Source organism: Neomonachus schauinslandi, chromosome 6 (assembly GCF_002201575.2).
Source record: "Neomonachus schauinslandi chromosome 6, ASM220157v2, whole genome shotgun sequence".
NCBI classification, from domain to species: Eukaryota; Metazoa; Chordata; class Mammalia; order Carnivora; family Phocidae; genus Neomonachus; species Neomonachus schauinslandi.
Window position 1 is genome coordinate 121,435,536 of NC_058408.1, and position 19,113 is coordinate 121,454,648.

Consider the following 19,113-nt stretch of genomic DNA (forward strand, 5'->3'; position numbering starts at 1 on the left):
AATGAAAACACATATGGCACACTGAGGTAAAAAGTTGAGGCTTCTTGTGACTGACAACACACCTGGCCCAACTTTGGTTGTCACCCTTGGCATTCTTAATCCACTGTAACACACAATTGGGGCACAAGGTTTGGGAAGCTCTCCTATGAGTAATGGAGTAACACCAAGATTTTTAAGCTAGGAAATAATAAGATTTGGAAAATAATTCATAGTTTGGAAAATAAAAGAATATGAAGAATAAGATTGAAGTCCAAAAGATCTAGAAGGAAGTGATGGCAATAACCCAGAAAGAAATAGTAAGAGCTTAAATCATAATAGTGGCCATGGAAATAAAGAGAGTGGATAGATTCAAGATAGAGTTACAAGTTAATTCTACAAGATAGAACTAACAAACTTTACTGATTGACTTGAAGTGGAGGGGGAGGGGGAGAAAGAAATTAAAATGGCTCCCTGCCTGGTTGAGTGTTAGTGGTTCCACTGGAATAGGAGAGAGAGGAAAGCAAGGACTGTGAAGACAGGAGTCAGTACTCAGGGACCTGTTGAACTGATGTGCCAGTGGAGGTACCTGAAAGGCAGTTAAAAACCAGAGTAGCTGGGGAAAGGATGCAGGGTTTGAAACATGGTGGATGACATGGACCAGCAACAAACTACCAACACTGTAGAAGAGCCCCTGGATCTCATCAGGCTCAGCCTGGATGAGCGAATTTATGCGAAAATGAGAAATGACAGAGAGCTTTGAGGCAGATTACATGCTTATGATCAGCATTTACATATGATATTGGGAGATATGGAAGAAACTGTGACTACTATAGAAATTGATGAGGAAACATACGAAGAGATATATAAATCAACAAAACGGAATATTCCAATGCTTTTTGTCCGGGGAGATGGTGTTGTACTAGTTGCCCCTCCATTAAGAGTTGGCTGAAACAAAGAATTTATCATGTATGGAATATAGGAGCTTTTGTATGATTACCTCTTTATTTATTTATTTTTAATATTTTATTTATTTGACAGAGACACAGCGAGAGAGGGAACACAAGCAGGGGGAGTGGGAGAGGGAGAAGCAAGCCCCCCCACGGAGCAGGGAGCCCGATGTGGGGCTCGATCCCAGGGCCCCAGGATCACGACCCGAGCCGAAGGCAGACACCCAATGACTGAGCCACCCAGGTGCCCCATGATTGCCTCTTTAAATGTAGAAGACATTCAAAAGAGAAACCTGCATAAATTTTGATATTAAGAAATGACCAAGGATTCTTCCACTCCTGAGATGAGTTGATTTGCGGATAACTAAAAAATTCTTAAGCTAAAGGGCATTTTAATTTTTTTCCAATCCTTTCAATAAATGTGATCACCAAGATGTAGAACTCTTTTTTTCAGGGAAAAAAAACAAAAGGGCGCCTGGGTGGCTCAGTCGTTAAGCGTCTGCCTCCAGCTCAGGTCATGATCCCAGGGTCCTGGGATCGAGTCCCACATCAGGCTCCCTGCTCGGCGGGAAGCCTGCTTCTCCCTCTCCCACTCCCCTGCTTGTGTTCCTGCTCTCGCTATCTCTCTCTCTGTCAAATAAATAAATAAAATCTTTAAAAAAAAAAAAAAGAAAAAGAAAAAAACCAAAAAACCAGAGTAGTTAAATATTCAGAGAGAAACTGGAGTAGAGTTAAAGATGGGGGGGTGGGGGGTGGCCATGGACAGATATAAGCAGTAGTTCAAGCCCAGGGAATGGATGAGCTGGTTGAGAGAGGCCATGAGTGAGAAAAGAAAAGGTCCAAGGTCATCTAAGGGGAACACAGAGGAAGGAAAGCCTGTGGGAATAACATTGGCATTTCTTTGATGCATAATAGGATTTCTCAACTGACTGAACAGATACTCTTTGAAAAGAATGACTCTCTTTAATCTTTCTAAATCTGTCTGAATTATCTGTAAAGGCACCTCTGGGAATTCCAGAAGATTGATCCCTTAATATAGGCAGATACCTTTTATGCAAAATGAATGTTTAAAAAAGTAAATCATTTGAAGTAATTTTAACAAAGTCATAGCTATGGCTCTTGTTAACATATTACTACTATATATTGTGATTATATACTTTTATGTCTATCCCTTCTCACTAGACTATAAAATCCTCAAAGGCCCCAGTGTTGGTGTCTAGTCTGGTACCTGGAATATAGTACACAGTTGATAAATATTTGTGAATTACTATGAATTTGAGTTTTAAAGTTCAATATATACAGAGTATAACTCAGTTCCAGTAATCTTTCCAATGGAAATGTTAAATTGGCAAGAGATACTATAGTTCTAAATGTGGCAGTGCCCTTCATAATAGTCCACATTGATAGTGATGCATGATATATTTATAAAATATCATTTAGTAAAGAGAATAAATCAACTAAAACTATATATAGTAACAAGGATGAATTTCACAAATATGATATTGAATGAAAACAAGGGCAAATGTAGAATTCCAATTATATGAAGTTTAAAAACAAACAAATCTAATGCATCAGTTTTTTTGGTTTTTTTTTAAGATTTTATTTATTTATTTGACAGAGAGAGACACAGTGAGAGAGGGAACACAAGAAGGGGGAATGGGAGAGGGAGAAGCAGGCTTCCCGCCGAGCAGGGAGCCCGATGTGGGGCTCGATCCCAGGACCCTGGGATCATGACCTGAGCTGAAGGCAGACACTTAACGACTGAGCCACCCAGGCGCCCCTCTAATGCATCAGTTTTAGAAGTCTGGAGAGTAGTTACCTTTGGAGGCAGTGTAGTGATGGGGAAGAGGCACAAGGAGGACTTTTGCAGAACTGGTTGTGTTCTATTTCTTGATCTGGGTGTTCTTTTCATGAGCCCATTAAATTTGTCATCATTCATTAAACTGTACACTTACTATTTGTGCATTTTTCTGTATGATGGCTAGACTTCAATAGAATATTGAAGAGAGAGGAACATAAATAATTCTGATACATGATACTACATGATAACTAATAACATTAAAGAATAATGCCTACAAGTGGAGGAGGAGTATATAGCCTTAAGCAAGTAATTGAACCTACAGTAATCAACTAATAAGAAAAAGAGAGTAAAAGGAAGAAGTCAGTGGGTTTCAGACCTGAAGACCCACGCTTATTATTAGCTGAGGACTCAAGTGGTTGCTGATAACTACATACCTGCGTGGAATCAAAACCCAAAGTGGTCTTGCTGTTTGATAAAACCATCTCAGTTTCTGAGCATTCAGCACAACTCTCACCGAAGGAAACTTCACTTCATTAGATGAAAACTCTGAGAATAAACCACTTCTACTCAGGCTGTGACGGAGTGACTGGTATTATCCTAGCCCCCTTGCCATCAGTGAAATATAGATAAACATGGACAAAAGATGAAACACATCTATTTTAGACACTGAACAACAGGCTATACAAGACTATAAACTCTAAAAGAAAGGGAACAAATGAGGTAAGTTCAAATTTCCTCAGCTTTAGGCTTAAAGGCACTTAGATTCTGGCACAGAGAGGAGGAACCTGAAGCAGAACAGCCTTGCTCAGTTGAGGAGGCAGAGATTTTAGTTTGGTGAGATTAAGATTGCTGTAATTTGCCCAGAAAATGTGTGAGAAGTGGATACTATACAGAGAAAAAAAACTCTAGAAATCTGCACACAGTCTAGGGGGATAAGAATATTGGGGGAAAAAACAATGTCCAGAGAGCTATGAGCTGACCAGCTGTGAAGCTCACAAAGTTTTAGGAGACCTTTCCATTCTGATCAACCACAGTGGAGAGATCTCATTAAACATCTAGAACATTCATTAGAGATGCCAGAAAGCCCAAGTCTTATGAATAAAAATAATCTAGCTATAGAGTTAAACTACCAGAAATCCATTCTAGAGGAGCATAAAGTCAAGCTTTGAAAGTATCAAGCTGATCCACAAGTAAATTAACTGCAGGCCAGAACAAAGCTCAACAGTTCTTGAAGGAAGACAACATAATCTAGACTCTATCACCCAAAAAAAACCAAACAAACAAACAAACAAAAACCACTAGATCTGCAAAGAAGTAGGAAAATGTAATCTATAATGAGGAGAAAAGTTAGTCAACATGGAGACCCAGAAATGACAGAGATGATGGAATTAGCAGATAAGGACTTTGAAACTATTATTGTAAATATTACTTAAAGGAAAACATAAACACATTGAGGCAAGAAATGGAAACTATTAAAAAGATCCAAATGGAACTTCTAGAGTTGTAAGATATAATACCTGAAATGAAAAATTAATTAGATGGGCCTGACATAAATTTAAACACTACAGAAAAAGACAAGCAAACTTGAAGACAGGAAGCAGAAACTATCCAAACCAAATCACAGAGAAAAAAAGAGGATTAAAAAATGAATAGTTTCAGTGATCTATGAAACAAAATTAAACAGTCTAATGTTTATATAATTAGAGTCTCAAAAATTAGGGTAGTAGGGTGGAGCAAAAGAGAAAATATTTGAGGAAATAATGGCTATTAATTTTCTATATTTAGTGAAAAATATTAACCCAGAGAGCCAAGAAACTCAATGATCCTCAAACAAGATGAAGACAGAGAAAGCTACAAATTACATCAATGCATATTGATGAAAATCAATGACAAAAAGTTGCCAGAGAAAACAGGGGAATATTCAATTCTTGAAGAAAGAAGAAAATGGACCAAGATCTTTAAAGGGTTGAAAGGAAAAACTGTCAACCTATAATTGTACTTCCCTTAAACACAAAAGAGAAATAAAGACATGTTTCAAAGAAAGAATTCTGTGCCAGCATATCTGCTTTACAAGAAATGTTTTTCAAAGTTCCTCAGGCTGCAAAAAAACATTACATCATATAAAAACTTAGATTGGTATGAAGGAATGAAAAGTGCTAGAAATGGTAAATATTTGAGTATATCTAAAAGATTTTTCTAATTTTTAATCTCTTTAAAAAATAACTGACTTTCTTGAACAAAATAAAAACAAACATATCTGTATGTGAAGAACCTTATAACATTCCATTTCCCCTCTCCTGTTCATTAATATATCACTGTCATAATCCTCATACACTTTATTTCTACATAATATCAATGTGAATACATATGCACGTGCACACACACACATAGACAACGTGCAGGATGAAGGAAATACTCACTGGTGGCAGAACTACACTGGCCTTAGAGCATTTGTTGTTCTGGGGCAGTAATGGTTAAGATTTAAAGTGGGTATTAGAAAGTACAGATTAAATCTAGTTCCCAGTTAGTAACTATCAGACGCTGAGCAAGTTACATAACTAGCCCAAACCTCAATTTCCTTATCTGTATAATGCAGGTAGGGCCTATTTACTAGCACGGGCATGAAGATTAATTAAATGGTCATAAAGTGTTAGCACATCGCCTGGCTGCCAATAATAAGGACCTGACAAAGGACGACTATTACTATCCTGAAGTCAAACATGTCCCCACCTTGCCAGATATCAACTTGTTCAGATACCGGTTGATCAAGATGATATGACAGGAACTAGGGAAAGCAGATGGTGGCCAAGTGGCACTAAAATTCTCCATCTTCCAAAGAAGGATAAAATAAATCATCTAAAGTCAGTAAATTGGTCATTAGAGACTAACGGCAACACCTAGAAGAGTTAAAAACAGAAATTGTTTACAGTGATTGCCTCTGAGAAGTGGGATTGGGGGAAGAAAGAAAAGATTTTATTATTCATAGTATACCCTTTTATGCTGTTAAAAATTTTATCACACATTAAATATTGCATAGAACTTCAAAACCTAGTTCTATAATTCATAAAGTACATCTGGAACAAGTAGAAAGGTTAAACAAATATACCTGAATCTGTATAAAAATGGCACTTCTTGAGTGCTTCCCATCCTCACCACCACTGAAGGGGAAACTGCTTGTGTGTGTGTGTGTGTGTGTGCACGTGCACGCGGGCACATGCATGCAAACATGTGCACCCCTGTTTGTCTGGAAAATAAGTGCTTGATGGTTTAATATTGGAATTATCTACTGACACTTTGCTTACGTCTTCTCCCTCCTTGGGCCTCATATTACTAAAAATTAATATTTGCCCTTTTGGTTGATAGCATGAAAAGTTGGAAGATGATCCAGTAATGGGAAAATAGAAATAGAGCAGACACCTAGGATGCAGGGAAAATAATAGAGTGCCCTGGATAGGCAGAGGATGCAGGAAATACCTAAAATCAGGTCTGCATTGCTGGTGGTTATCTATTCGCTTTGCAAATTGCTTGTGAACTCTCACCCCACCCCTGCCCTGTGGGTCCTAGCTTAGACTCCAGCTTTGGACAACAGAAGTGAGTTAGGAAGAGATCAGAGTTGTGGAAATTGGAGCATGTATGTTCTCACAGCAGATGGGGAAATAGGTTGGCTTCTATTATTATTAGTAGTATTAGTATTATTATAAAAATTGCTTTTCTTCTTTGTTTCATAACATTTTACTCCAAGAAAGTTAAGATGCTAGACAGACACCATAAGCCTAACACAAAGCACAGAGCATCAGTGTGGTATAGAACATAGTCATAGAATGTAGCCAAAGTAATGGCCTCAAGGTCTGAGCCAGGCTATAAGGTGAAAGGGACTGTGCCCTAATGAGGTCCTCTCAGAAACCAGCAATCCTGGCAATTAAGACCCCTGGATAGGGCGCCTGGGTGGCTCAGTTGGTTAAGCGACTGCCTTCGGCTCAGGTCATGATCCTGGAGTCTCAGGATCGAGTCCCGCATCGGGCTCCCTGCTCGGCAGGGAGTCTGCTTCTCCCTCTGACCCTCCCCCCTCTCATGCTCTCTCTCTCTGTCTCATTCTCTCTCTCAAATAAATAAATAAAATCTTAAAAAAAAAAAAAAGACCCCTGGATAAGTCAAGTCATTGGGACCACGGACTTTGACTCCATACAGTCCTGGGTCCCAATCCTACTTCTGCTCTTTCCTATCAGTGTGCCTTTGGCAAGTTGTTTAACATCCCTGAGCCTCAATTTTCTTATCTGTAAAATAGGGATAATAAAAGACACACTTTTTTTTAAAGTACTTACTATCTGTCATTCTACATGTATTACCTCATTTCATTCTCACAGCAGCTGGATACTATTATCAACCCATTTCATTTATTTTATCTTTTAAACATTTTTGTATATTTATTATGTTTCACAAAATTACACCTTGCAGTCTAATACAAATAAAAATTTTTAAAAATTTGTATATTTCATGAAGCAAACCATATACTAGGTAGTCCAACTATTAAAATAAAGCATGTTATAATTCTTAATCAGCAAGTTTTTTTCTTCCAATTTTTATTTAAATTCTAGTTAGTTAACATACAGTGTAATATTGGTTTCAGGAGTAGAATTCAGTGATACATCACTTACAGACAATACCTGGTGCTCATCATAACAAATGCCGTCCTAATACCCATCACCCATTTAGCTCATCCTCCATCCACCTCCCCTCCAGCAACCCTCAGTTTGTTCTCTGTCATTAGTGTCTCTTATGAATTGCCTACCCCCCTCCTTTTTTTGCCCTTCCCACACATTCATCTGTTTTGTTCTAAATGCCACATATGAGTGAAACATATGATATTTGTCTTTCTCTGACTAACTTATTTTGCTTAGCATAATACACTCTAGCTCCATCTACGTCACTGCAAATGGCAAGATTTCATTCTTTTTGATGGCTGAGTAATATTCCAGTGTGTGTGTGTGTGTGTGTGTGTGTGTGTGTGTGTGTACCACCCTTCTTTATCCATTCATCAGTCGATGGACACCTAGGCTCTTTCCACAGTCTGATTATTGTTGATAATGCTGCCAGAAACATCGGGATGCCTGTACCCCTTCAAATCTGTATTTTTGTATCCACTGGGTTATTATCCCATTTTATAGATGTGAAAATAGAGGCTCAAAGAGAGGCTAAGTCACTTGTCCGAAGTCACACAGTTGGTAAGTAAGGCAGCCAGAAGGGTACCCCAGCAGCAGACTCCAAGAGCCCTTCTATTAACCATTACGCTAAAATGTATGATAAAGTTCTCCTGAGGATTAAATGAAATGCATTTAATAGTGGTTGGCATACTTTGAGCATTTAATAAAGAACAAGTATTATAATGAGAGCTGGGTGGAATCCAAATCCCAAATTATAACAAATTTGGGGTTAAAGTGGATTGCGCTGTACGTTTATCATCTAGGGCAAAGTCTAAAGTACAGGCATCCGTCCACACTCTCAGGAAATTTGTAAGCAGAAAGCAAGTTCCCACAGGAGGATACAGGTTTCCCAGGGGCAGCGCAGCAGGGCAGTGGCCATAAATCATTTTTATAGGAGTTACCTTTCCCAGAGAGGGAACGGATGAGAGTAGGAAAGCAAGAAGTTGCTGGAGAAAGTCCCAGTGGTATCAAGGCCGGTGCGGGGGTGTTGGGGGCGGGGGGGACGCTCCCCCGCCCAGCTGTGACTGCTTGGGATCCAGCTCTGTGACTTCTAAGCTTAAGAAATAGAGATGGCGAGAACCAAGCGGATGTGTCCAGACCCGCACAACTGCACGGAACCCAGCCTCTTGATTCCCAGGCCAGTGAGTCAACCCGGCAGGGACAAGAAGCTAAGCAAGATGCACGGAGCCGAAGCATGAGTTCTGCATGCTAGGTAATGCGTGCATCCTCTTTTGTTCCTCCACCATCCCTCACCCGACCCTTGAGAGGACTGTAGCCTTGTCTGTTTCGCACCCCACTCTACCCCTGCTAGGAACCGTAAGTGGTCCACTGCAGGCACTCAAGCATTAGTTGAATGAGTTACATGAAAAATGGCATTAAGATAAACATAAATATATTAGGGAATAGAATGGAAAATTGGCATACGTGTCCAAGATGGGACAGGGGACTTTAAAGAAACGTCCCATCTCTGACGAGGGCTTTAAGCTGTCTCCAGAAATTAAAGTTCACAGTTCCAAGTTCACACTTTTAGCTATTAGGGATACTTGGATGGAAACGTTTCAGAAGCCCAGAACACACTATACCATGCTACCTCTTTTCCTCCTCTTCTGGATCTTTTCAATGTATTATCATCTCTCTATAATTATGAAGGAGAACTGAAGAAAGGAGAGCATGGCTAGTGCTGGGGAAAATACCTTGCACACCGCAGCTTGTATGCAGACCCGGGTTTCCTTCTACTTTGGATCTACACTGCTGGTTTCATAGTCGTCTGTTGCACACCCTCAGAAAAGCTTTCCCCTGACATTTCTTTTTTAACTTTATTTTATTGTGGTAAAACATAAATAATGTAAAATTGACCAGTTTAGCCATTTTAAGTGCACAGCTCAGCGGCACTAAGTGAGATTACATTGCTGTACAACCATCACCACTATCCCCCTGCAGAACTGTCATCATCCCAGGCTGACACTGTACCCGTTAAAAATTAACACCCCTTTCCCTCCTCCTCTCGGCTTCCAACAACCACCATTCATTCGATCTCTGTCGCTATGCATTTGACTATTCTAGGCTCCTCATCTAAGTGGAATCATAGAGTCTGTGTCCTTTTAGGTTGGGCTTATTTCACTTAGTGAAATGTTTTCAATGTTTGTCCATGTTGCAGTATGTGTCAGAATTTCATTCCTTTTTAAGGCTGAATAATAGTCCATTATATGTATATACCACACTTTGTTTATCCATTCATCGGGTGGTAGACATTTGAGCTCTTTCCACCTTTCCGCTATTGTGAACAATGCTGCTATGAACACTGTTGTGCAAATTCTCTGTTAGATTCCCTGCTCCCAATTCATCTGGGTATCTAACCAGAAGTGGAATTACTAGATCAGGAGGTAAATTCTTAGTTGCATTTTTTTTTTAAGATTTTATTTATTTATTTGACAGAGAGAGACACAGCGAGAGAGGGAACACAAGCAGGGGGAGTGGGAGAGGGAGAAGCAGGCTTCCCGCTGAGCAGGGAGCCTGATGTGGGACTCGATCCCAGGACCCCGGGATCATGACCTGAGCTGAAGGCAGACGCTTAACGACTGAGCCACCCAGGGGCCCCTCAGTTGCATTTTTTTGAGGAACTGACCCTGGCTTTTTTTTTTTCCTGTTATATTTCCAGAGTCAGTTTTTATCATCTATTCAAACAGTTTATTTTGCCTCTCCAATATACTATCCTACATTTAGGCTAAACTACCTCTCTTTGGCTTGTTCCCTCTTTCATTTATCAAGGTATTTAGAATTATGATCTTATGTTCCACAGTACTGATCTTCCCCAAAACATGAACACTAGACCTCACTCTTTGGAGCAAACTGCCATTTTCTGAATCATAAGTTGCATTAGTTAAAAGAGTAAGAAACGAACTTTTTTTGGGGGGGGGTAGGGAGGAGCCTTTCAAATCAGTACGAAGATACCAGTCTGATATGAATCAGGTAGACATACCAGGAGAAGAGAGCTCCTGATTTACACATGTCTCACTCAGGAACATCCCTGACATATAAAGAGTAGCAGAAATCAGGAGTCCAACTCCTCCGCTGCAGTAGCTGGAGGTCTCCACCTGCCACCACTGTGGTGATGAGGATCCTGCACTCTCACTTTTTCATGGAACAGCTAGAACCCACTGTTACAGGATTTTTTCTCCTTCGGTGCCCATGGTTCTTGGTCATGCCACTTCAAAGAATGAAGAGGCAGACCAGGCAGAGTGGTGGGCAACAAAGCAAGGTTTATTGAGTGATAGTGAAGCAAAGTTTATTGAGTGGTAGTACAAAGCTCCCAAAGAGGGAGGGGACCCGAGAGGGTTACCACTGGAGTTTCTAAGTCTAGGGTTCTTTATGGGCTTGTTGGAGGGCTGTTTTATTGATAAGGAAAGTCTTTGTCCTAAGATGGCCAACCGAGCCAGTGAGAGAGTCCCAGTCCTTGCCCCAGGGCTCTTTTGTGTTCTTCTCCCTGCACGGCTTCTAGCACACACCAATCCAGGTCCTTCTCCCTGCCCTGCTTTGTGCAGGTGCCAAAATTGCCAAGTATGCGGAAGTAGAAGTGTATAAATTGCCCCCTTTGTTTGTACTCGGGGCTCAGACCTTTAGAGACCACTCTCCTCTGAGCCCACCAGCCTTAAATAAACCTCCTATCCTCCAAGATCTATGAGTGCCTCTTGGTTCTTCCGTCAGACGATCCAATCCAGGTTCCGTAACATTTGGTTCCCTGACTGGGAAACCCAACTGCGCTGGCCCATTGTAGCCACCAGTTTGGGGGCAATGGCGGGGCAGTGATGGAAGGAGGGATCGTAATGGAGAAGGCACGCCCTGCCTAATTTTCGGTAGTCTCCCATTCCGGTTGCCTAAAGCCAGCCCCGCTCTGCTGTTCCTGCCAGACTCGAGTAGACTTGGCAGGTGGGGTCCTGGTCTGAACGTCAGATTCCGGTAAGGCCTGGGGCCCCAGGACCCAGACAGGCCCACCCCCACTGGGGTGGAAGGGGAGCCTGATCACCTCCCAGAGACCTCTTACAGGTCTCACAGGTAGGGATTCCCAGGGAGGGAATGTAATAACTTCTGGAGTGTGAATGCGTGAGTGAATGTGCGGTCCAACCTGGCTTGCTCAAGTGGACTGATTCTGTGACTCCATGGGCGGGCACCCTTAAGGTCCCCAGAAGCCTACGGAGTCTGAGTGGGCCCATCTGTGATTCTGTGGTGAATGGCATAGTGGCAGCATTGGAATAGTTTCCGATCGTAAGTCACAACACTGAGACTGCCAGGACTAAGCCTCACCTAAGCTCCTTCAGAACACGGCCAGACGGGCATCTGATTGGTCTCCTCACCTCAGGAGGCACCCCCCTTTTGTCTATCTCTGCTCCAGCGCACACAGGGACATCACCATGGGGTCAGGACAGAGTAAACCTACAGTTCTAGAGGCCATGATCAAAAATTTCAAGAAGGGGTTTTCGGGAGACTATGGAGTCAGGATGAACCCTGGAAAGTTGAGAACCCTATGTGAATTGGAATGGCCCACCTTTGATGTCTGGTGGCCTTCAGAAGGGACATTGAATGTCCCAACGATTTGTCGAGTATGGCGAGTCATAACAGGAAAACCAGGACACCCTGACCAGTTTCCGTACATTGACTCCTGGCTAGGAATTGCTCAGACCCTTCCCCCCTGGGTGCGATTCACTTGCAATAGGCAGGGACAGGCCAGGGTCTTAATCGCCTCATCCAAGCGACCTAAAGAAAATCAGCAAAAGCCCCAGTCTCCACAAATCCTAGCCGGAGATCCCGAGAAGGAACCGATCCTGCCCCCACTGTACATACCCCCAAGACCATCTACACCTGGCCCTTCAGTTCCAGACACTCCACCACCATCGGTTTCACTGCCACCCCCAGGCCCAGAGGATCCACAGGTGCCCCCAGGCCCAGAGAATCCACCGGTGCCCCCAGGCCCAAAGGATCCACTTTCTCCAGGACCAGCAGCCAGCCTGTGCCCAGGCTGGGTGCAAGCGCCCTCCAAATGCCTGTACGAGAGACGCAGGAACCCGAGAGGCGCAATAAAGATGGGATGGTCCAACCCGGCTGTTCCATGATGTATTATCAGCCCTTCTCCACCACCAACCTCCTCAACTGGAAACCTAACACCCCATCCTACTCTGAGAAACTGCAGGCCATGGTAGACCTCATAGAATCCCTCTTCCAGACTCATCAGCCAACCTGGGAAGACTGCCAACAGTTACTCTGCACACTGTTTAACACAGAGGAAAGAAGGAGAATAATGAAAGGTGCATGGCAATACCTGGAAGAGCACGCACCAGTGGGAGTCATCAACCCTGCTGCCTGGGCTAATATGGCCGCACCCGAAGAGCACCCAGCATGGGGCTTCACCAGAACCGAGTGACAGGCCCACATCCACCAGTACCAAGAGGCCCTCCACTGGGGAATCCAGGCAGGAGCTAAGAAACCCATGAACATGACTAAGATATCCGCGGTCACTCAACAACCAGGGGAGTCCCCCGGGGACTACTACGAAAGACTATCTGAAGCCTACAGGATATATACTCTATTTGACCCCGAGGCACAGGAAAGCCAACAGATGGTAAACACCTCCTTCGTGGCTCAGGCTGCCCCAGACATCAGAAAAAAACTTCAGAAACTAGAAGGTTTTGCCGGGAGGAACATCACCCAACTAATAGAGATTGCCAATAAAGTCTACATGAACAGGGAGGTCGCAGCCGAACAGGAAGCCGACAAAAAGATGAAAAAGAAAGTTAGCCTCCTTGCCGCTGCCCTGAAAGAAAAGGACAACACAAAGATGGGGTGACCCCAGCCATTGAAAGGGGGGAAGTCCAGAACCCCCTTGGCAAGGGATCAATGTGCCTACCGTAAAAAGAAAGGGCACTGAAAAAATGAATGTCCCAACTGGGGAAAGGCTCAAAAGCCCAGCCGCTACAAGGAAGAACCCCAAGAGGAGGACCTCATAGGCCTTGCGGGAATGGACTCAGACTGAGGGGGACCAGGCTCTTTCCTCCTTGGCCCACATGAGCCCACGGTCAGAATGAAGGTAGGGGGCCAATCAGTGACTTTAATGGTTGATACTGGGGCCGAGCACTCTGTTGTCACCTCCCCAGTGGTCCCTTTCAGCAAAAGGACTGTGACCATCCTTGGGGCCACTGGGACGCAAGAGATACAATAGCCCTTTTGCCAGGCTTGCCAGTGTGAACTCAGGGGCCACAAGGTCTGACATGAATTCCTTTATCTGCCTGACTGCCCCATCCCTCTCCTGGGCCAAGACATACTCTCCAAGCTTAGGGCTCAGATAACCTTTGAGCCCACTGGACACACTAGCCTCCGATTAACCCAAGGCAAGAGGAGATGGGGCATCTAATACTAGCAAATACCATGCCAAGGGAAGAAGAATGGAAGCTATTCTGTGCCCAGGCCCAACTGAGCAGCCCGCCGGAGTTCAGACTCGCCTGCCCTTCAGTATGGGCTGAAAACAACCCACTGGGACTAGCCCAGAATTGGGCCCCTATCATTGTTGAACTGATCCCAGGAGCCCAACCTCAGAGGCAAAGGCAATAGCCCCTTCCACAAGAAGCTAAGATCAGCATCCAAGAACATCTGACCAAACTCAAAGAAGCAGGTATTCTAGTCGAGTGCCAGTTGGCCTGGAATACCCCACTCCTACCAGTCAAGAAGCCAGGAGGGGGATACCAACCAGTTCAAGACCTGTGGGCCATCAACAAGGTGACCATCTCTCTGCACCCAGTGGTCCCAAATCCATACACCCTCCTTGGCCAAATCCCAGGGCCGGCCAGGTGGTTCACTTGCCTAGATTTGAAGCATGCCTTCTTCTGCCTCTGCTTAGCTCCCCAGAGCCAGCCAGTGTTTGCCTTTGAATGGACTGAACCTGATACAGGGCACCAGATGCAACTGACTTGGATGCGCCTCCCACAGGGGTTTAAAAACTCACCAACCCTCTTTGGGGAAGCACTGGCTGCGGGCCTCGCCAGCTTCCCAAGAGAGGTCGCACAATGCACCCTCCTCCAGTATGTGGATGACCTCCTCCTCGCCAGTGACCCACCAAGGCCCTCCTACAGCTCCTGTCAGACTCGGGATACCGAGCCTCATGGAAGAAGGCACACATCTGCCAACAACAGGTCCGATACCTTGGTTTCCTCCTCACCCAAGGGAAAAGAGAACTAGGGCGGGAGAGGAAAAGGGTCATCATCTCCCTGCCACAGCCCCAGACAAAAAAGGGCCTATGAGAATTCCTGGGGGCTGCAGGACTCTGCTGCATCTGGATCCCTGGGTTCTTGGCAATAGCAAGACCCCTTTATGATCTCTTAGGGGGACCAGATCGAGAACCCTCTTCCTGGACTGAGGAAGCAGAAGCCGCTTTCACAGAGATAAAGATCGCCCTGGGGTGGGCTCCAGCCCTGAGCCTACCAGATGTAGAAAAACCCTTCAATCTCTTTGTGCATGAAAAGGAAAAAATAGCTCTTGGGGTACTCACCCAGACTGTTGGACCCTGGCAATGGCCAGTTGCTTATCTGTCAAAGAAGCTGGACCCCTTGGCAGTGGGACAGCCACTGTGCCTCAGGGCGCTGGCAGCCACAGTCCTACTCATCAAGGAGGCGGACAAACTTACCCTGGGGCAAGAACTTAACATCAAGGTCCCTCATGCAGTTGTGTCCCTCATGAACGCACAGGGACACTGCTTCCTTTCCAAAAAACGCCTTTGTTACTGTACGTATACATGGAGCCATCTACAAGGAAAGGGGCCTCCTATCCGCAGCAGGAAAAGCTATCAAGAACAAGGAGGAGATACTGAGACTCCTTGAAGCCATCGGGCTTCCAAAGGAAGTAGCAATCCTGCACTGTGAGGGACACCAGAAAGGAGACGACCCCACAGCTCAGGGAAATCATCTGGCAGATGAGGCAGTCAAGACCACTGTCAGTGAGGACATAGACAGAGCCTCTTCCCTCACCATGGCCCTAACACCCCCAGAAGAAGTCCCTCTGCCCAGTTACACTAAAAAGGAAAAGGAATGGGCCATGGCTGAGGGGGCCAACCTGACTGAAAAGGGATGGTGGATGATGCCAGACGGTTGCATCTTTGTTCCAACAGCAACTGGAGGGCATCTAGTCAAGGAATACCACCAACTCACTCAGCTGGGAAAAACTGCATTAGAGCCCTTCTCAGGAAACACTACTACATCAGTCAGCTGCCAGCACTATGCCGAGCAACGAGTGAACGATGCATAACATGTGCTAAAAATAATGCTCGGTCTGCACCACAGCCCCTGCCAAGTGTCCAGAGGATGGGAGCAACCCCCTTTGAAGATCTAGAGGTAGACTTCACAGATGTGCAGCCGAGCAGGGGATTCAAGTATCTCCTAGTAATAGTATGCACATACTCTGGGTCAGTCTAAGCCTTCCTGACCAGGACGGAGCAAAGCCGGGAAGTAGCTAAATTCCTCTTGTGGGAGATCATGCCCCAGTTCGGCCTGCCGTTAACAATCCATAGTGACAATGGACCCGCATTTGTGGCAGACATTGTACAGGTCTTGACCAAATCTCTCAACATCACCTGGAGACTCCACACCACTTACCGGCCCCAAAGTTCAGGGAAAGTAGAGCAAATGAATCACACCCTCAAGGGAACCTTAGCAAAGTTTTGTCGGGAGACTAACCTTCCATGGCTGGATCTGCTACCCTTAGCTCTCCTGCATGCTCGCTGCCCGCCCAGGGACATCAGGTTTCTCCCCATTCAAATTAATATATGAACAGCCTCCCCCGTGTTTGGGAAGCCTTTCAGGAAACTTGCATCAGGTTGGAGATAAAGGGATAAATGAGCAACTTCAGGCCCTGGGGGCCACCCTAAATAAATTACAAAAGTACACCATTGAGAGGGTCCCAATCTCCTTAGGGTCTCAGGTACACTCCTTCCAGACAGGGGAGTCAGTTTGGGTCAAAGATTGGAAGAAAGACTCCCTCAAACCGCAGTGGACAGGGTCCCACATTGTTGTTCTAACCACCCCTACTGCCCTCAAGGTCTCAGGTGTCACTCCGTGGGCCCACCACTCAAGAGTGAAGAAAGCTCATCATTCGGACAAGGAGCCACGCCAGTGGAGAGTCCACGCAGACTTCACGAACCCACTCCGGCTTCACCTTTGATGAGACTCCACCAACTGATGGACATCTGCTCACCATGGTCCCTGGCTCTCATTGGCGTGATTTCCCTCATCTTGGGAGTCGGACTCTACACTGTTGCCCCTCCTGACCAGACTCCCCCAGAGGCTCACCATTGTCATTGCTTATTGGGTGTCCCTAGGGTGTATTACTGCACTTACTTGTCCACGGGTTTCATCTGCTGACGGGTTAGCCATGATGGCTCCCTCTACTTAAGGTCATAGATCCCAATTTTATTAGCCTTCTGCTGTCTACTCCTGAGCGCATTTCACCATGGTTTTCCTGGCCCCAGTCAGTCCTGGTCTTCTGCTACCTGGTGTGCTGTTCCTCCGCACTGCCTCTAGCTTGCCTGGCCCAGCAAGGGGGGCAAACTCTTGTATCACCGTTACTGGCAAATGGACTTTCCAGCTTATCCCCCTCAATCCTGCACCAGCGGCCCCACTGACTTCTTCCACCTGGGAGGAGCACACACCAAAGGTTGACCTCCATTTTGATGGATGCCAGCTTCTTGATACCTCCTGGGAACCTCATAGATGGTGTTCCTACCATGACCCTCACTCAGGTTACCAGCTGGTAGATATCTACATCTGTGGGGGCCCTATGCATCAACAGCCAAACACCTGCCCTCAGTTCTACTCACAAGCCTGGGGATGCAAGTCCTGGGTGGCAACTTGGCTGGGAATGGAACAATGGTCCAATGGGTGGTGGAGCCTTAAACAGCACAATGACATCCAGATTTCCTTGTCACGCAAGGCCACCCCATCCTCTTGCTCTAACAATCACTGTATACCGCTCGCCCTCTCAGTCTTAGAACCCAATGCCACATCATGGGCTGTAGGAATCACTCTCCTCTTATCACTCTATAGGGACTGACCCCATGGCCAAGTTTATGATTAAGTCCATGTTCGCCCCAAGCCTTGCAGTCGACCCTCAGAGTCAAACAGAAAATAACTCGCCCTGGCACATCCCTGGGTCCCCCATCCACACGCATCAAGCGTCTATTGTGCAACTGTTAGGTATGACTAACGCCTCCCACCAAGCACTTAACCACTCAAATCATCCCTAGTGTCTGACTGCTGGATCTGTATAAAGCCCGGTCCCATCCAATACCTAGGTGTCTTCCTCAACCAGTCTACCACGTCACCTCCCACCTCGGCACTGGGGACCGCAGATTATCCCTTTCTGGCTCCACTACCGCTGTATAGCAACTATTCCTCTCCCATCACGGGCCACAGTCGGGTCTGTACGCCTAACAACACTTTTTTTTTTTTTAAGATTTTTTTTTTTTAAAGATTTTATTTTTTTGCGAGAGAGAGAATGAGAGACAGAGAGCATGAGAGGGAGGAGGGTCAGAGGGAGAAGCAGACTCCCCGCCGAGCAGGGAGCCCGATGCGGGACTTGATCCCGGGACTCCAGGATCATGACCTGAGCCGAAGGCAGTCGCCCAACCAACTGAGCCACCCAGGCGCCCCTAACAACACTTTTCTGGCTTGTGATCAAGGTGTATACATCTGCATCACCCCGTGAGATCAATCATGCACGCTTGTCAGTCTCTTACCCGATCTTTCAGTCCTCCCTGGGAGCAATGCCCCACTCATATGGAGACGTCCTAGCCGCCCTCGACACTCCCCCACGGCCATCCCTCTTATCGTGAGCCTGCTGGCCACATCAGGTGTTGCCCTTGGCACCACTGGCATCGGGATGTCTCAGGTTCAATACCAGGGGTTAACTCAACAACTCACGGTGGATTTTTCTGCCCTCACTCAGTGGGCCCTGGCCCTGCAGTGGCAACTCAATTCACTGGCCTCAGTGGTCCTCCAAAACAGGCACGGGCTCGACTTGCTCACGGCCATGCAAGGGGGGCTCTGCCTCTTCTTACAGGAGCAATGTTGTTTCTATACTAATGAGTCAGGGGTGGTCCAAGAAACTCTGACCCAATTACAGGAATGAGTACATCGCCGGTGGGAATCACTCCAGCGGACTACTTGGTGGGATACCCTCTCACAATGGTTCCCTTGGTTCGCCCCCTCGTCGGCCCCCTCCTATTGCTTCTCCTCATAGTAGCATTTGGTCCTTGTATTCTTAATGCCCTTACTAGGTTTATCACTGCTCAAATTGCTAAATCAGACTCCAGTTACTCCTTACTCATTATCACTCCTTAGAAGATGAAAGTGCCCTCTAACTAGGTGTTTAAAGGGGCATCAAAGGGGGGAAATGATAAGGAAAATCTGTGTCTTAAGATGGCGGACAGAGCCAGTGAGACAGTCCCAGCGCTTGCCCCGGGGCTCTTCTGGATTCTTCTCCCTGCCCCGCTTTGCCCGCACACGCCCCAAGTGCCAAGTATGCGGAAGTAGCAGTGTATAAATTGCCCCCTTTGTTTGTGCTAAGGGCTCAGACCTTTGGAGACCACTCTCTGAGCCTGCCAGCCTTAAATAAACCTCCTATCCTCCAAGATCTCCGAGTGCCACTTGGT

At 45.6% G+C, this 19,113-nt stretch overlaps 1 pseudogene; it reads left to right on the plus strand.

Moving 5' to 3' along the window:
* The first annotated feature begins 619 nt into the window (after positions 1–619).
* Positions 620–966, plus strand: LOC110589579 (annotated as a pseudogene).
* Positions 967–19,113: the final 18,147 nt, after the last annotated feature.